The sequence below is a fragment of the Bufo gargarizans genome, chromosome 3, assembly GCF_014858855.1.
Source record: "Bufo gargarizans isolate SCDJY-AF-19 chromosome 3, ASM1485885v1, whole genome shotgun sequence".
In the NCBI taxonomy this organism is placed as follows: Eukaryota; Metazoa; Chordata; class Amphibia; order Anura; family Bufonidae; genus Bufo; species Bufo gargarizans.
The window spans coordinates 15,073,587-15,077,103 of record NC_058082.1 but is presented as its reverse complement, the minus strand read 5'-3'; positions in this window follow the sequence as shown (position 1 = coordinate 15,077,103).

Here is a 3,517-nt window from a genome sequence, read left to right as displayed (position 1 = left end):
TATGATGTTTTATTTTTTTATAGATTATACTAATACAACACTTTCAAGACTCATCCATTTGGTTAATTCTTCTGAAGGAACTTCGACCATGTTGAATGTTTCTAATTCTTTTCAATATCTGGGCATGATTATATCTCCTAAGACTGAAGATTTTGTACAGCTTAATTTGATCCCATTATTAATTAAGTTGAGGTCCGAAATTGGGATATGTCTCCGACTTCCCTTATCTAGAGCGGATAGAGTCTCTCTGGTTAAGATGGTGATTTTGCCCCAGCTCCTCTATATCCTCAGGATTTCACCTATATGGATAGAGGATACTTTTTTTTAAGCTTATCGACAGAATCATTAGGATTTGTTGTGGGAAAGAAAGAGGGTAAGGCTTAAACTGGAATATTTACAGTATATAAGCTGCTGGATCAGGGAGGATTGAATCTTTCCTACTTTAAGGGCTATTTTATAACCTTGGCTATATTGCGAATGGAAGAAAAGTGTATTGTGTAATACTTTGGTGAAGAGATCTCCGTATAACAGCATTTTTACATTATTGGAATCGGGGAAATTAACTAATATGCAACAGGAGTACAGAGAGGCTAGAATGTTATTATCTAAGGCATGGGACACTATTAGAAGATGGCTGGGAATAACAGAATCTCTTCAGTGTACTCCCCTCTGGTATAATTCTCAACTGCAGGCTTTAGATAAAATAACGACCAGTATTGGCAAAAAAGTATATTTTATATATAGCACAGGTGGTGAAGAATGGAGAGATACTGATACTATGGTTGGTTTGTCTTGGTTTTGATATCTTCAATACGTTCAGCACTTTCTAGTGTAAAGAATAAATCACTGCTGGAGATAGATATTTCTACCTCCTTGATTGAATTTCTAGGGAATCTACATTATAAGATTAGGATTGCACATTTGTATAAATTCTTACTTAAGGCACTATTTAATAAAAACACAATTGCCAGCACAAAGGGCCTGGGGAGTGGATTGTCCAAGGATACAAGTAGAAGGTTGGGGAAATACATTTCCGAATTTGAGTTCAATATCACATAACTTTACTCACACAGTGATACAATTTAATATTCTACATAGATTATATGTCACGCCTTTGTGGCTCAATAAATGTGGGTTAAGAGAGAGTTCTAAGTGTCCACGGTGTGTTTTTTTGGGGGTGATCATTTACACATGCTTTGGTTTTGTCCAGAATTAAAAGAATACTGGTCTGCTATTAGTAACTTTATTAATCAGAAATTGAGACTCCCGATTCCATTTTTGGTTGAATGTTGTATATTGAGTTATTTCTCTACGGTAAATTGCCATAAGTATAGGAAGATCTTTTTGAATAGAATATTGTTTTTGGAGAGACTTCTCATTACTCGAGTTTGGTTCTCACGAAATGTACCGAATTTGAATACTTGGGAAAATCTGGTTAATAAGGTTAAAAACTATCAGAAGGTCCAATATAGGCAAATAAATAGTCAGGAGAAGTGGACTAAGATATAGGAAGCTTGGAAGCCTTGATCCTCTTTTTGCCCTCAATTTATGTTTTCATTATTACCTATTTGAGTAGGATCATAGAGGACCTAGAGACGCATTGCAAGGGTAGGGAGGGGTCGGAAAGGGGTAGTTATGGGAAATTGAATTTATATTGTAACAAGGAATGAAAAACATAATGGTTTGTGTATGTTTTTTTCAATAATAAAACTAATCAATTGTTTTTGTAATACAGTATTAAATGTTTTTTTTTTGTGATTTCTTCATTGACACAATTATTCAACCCCTTAAAGACTACCACTCTTAAGAACAGAGGTTCATTCAAGTGTTTTCGATCAGGTATTGAAAACACCTGTGGATGTCAAGGATCAGCAATGAAGCATAATAAGCACCAATTAGGCAGATTCAAAAGGACTGCGATACTCAGCTCCTTCTAGACATTTACTGGTGTGTTTACAAACATGGTGAAGTCAAGAGAACGGTCCAGGAAGAGAAGAGGTGATTTCTATTCACAGGAAGGGCAATGACTATAAGAAGATTGCAAAGATGTTACACACACCAAGAGACACCATAGGAAGCATCATTCGCAAATTCAAGGCAAAGGGCACTTTTGAAACGCTACCTGGTCGTGGCAGAAAGAAGATGCTGACTTTGACTGCTGTGCGCTACCTGAAGCTCAAAGTGGAGAGAAGTCCCCGTGTGACTGCTGAGGAACTGAAAAAAGATCCGTCAGATGTGGGCACTGAAGTTTCAGCTCAGACAATAAGGCGCACACTGCGTAATGAAGGCCTCCATGCCAGAACTCCCAGGCGCACCCCCTTGCTGTCTCCAAAGAATAAGAAGAGTCGACTGCAGTATGCCAAAAATCATGTGGACAAACCACAAAAGTTTTGGGATAGTGTTCTGTGGACTGATGAAACAAAATTAGAACTGTTTGGGCCCATGGATCAACGCTATGTTTGGAGGAGGAAGAACAAGGCCTATGAAGAAAAGAACACCTTGCCTACTGTGAAGCATGGCGGGGGGTCAATCATGCTTTGGGGCTGTTTTGCTTCTACAGGTACAGGAAGCTTCAGCGTGTGCAAGGTGCCATGAATTCTCTTCAGTACCAGGAGATATTGGATGAAAATGTGATGCCGTCCGTCACAAACCTGAGGCTTGGGAGACGTTGGACCGTTCAACAGGACAATGATCCCAAGCATACCTCCAGGTCCACTAGAGCATGGGTGCAGATTAAAGGCTGGAACATTTTGAAGTGGCCATCGCAGTCACCAGACTTAAATCCGATTGAGGACCTCTGGTGGGACGTAAAGAAAGCAGTTGCAGCGGGCAAGCCTAAGAATGTGACTGAACTGGAGGCTTTTGCCCATGAAGAATGGGAGAAGATACCCGTAGATCGCTGCAAGACACTTGTGTTCACGTTTAACAGCTGTTATAGCTGGAAAAGGATGTTGTACTAAGTACTAAGATTGAATGTCACTTGGGGGTTGAATAAAACTGATATTGATGTGAGAAAAGACATTTGTGGTTATTTCATTATAAATGTTATGTGATATTTGTCTGACTTACAAGGGCCTCTGTGATTTAATTGTGAACAAGATGACGGAAATGATCAAAATCAATGTCAAACTGGTCAAAACACTCAATTTCAGTGGGGATTGAATAATTTTGAACACAACTGTAAATGTACCGCACTGTAATCATCTCCGGAAATACGGAAACTGTTTGTAAATACTTTGTTGCTGATTTTTCCATAAAAGATTGACAACCTCTCAGACATGATATACAGGCAGGTTGTCAGCAGTAATAGACGTGTCATGGTTAGGTGGTGCAGTCTGCGTGAAGATTTGGTATTCGGTGATTACTGTGCCCTGCAGACGGGGGTGGGTGGTGCAGAGCGGGTTCTTGGCTGACTCTCAGCTGGCACCGGTTCTGTTTCCTCATAGTAATCGGCTGTTATGTCCGTTCTCATCAGATAATTTTCAGCAGCTTCCTCTTTCTCTATCACCTTCTGGAA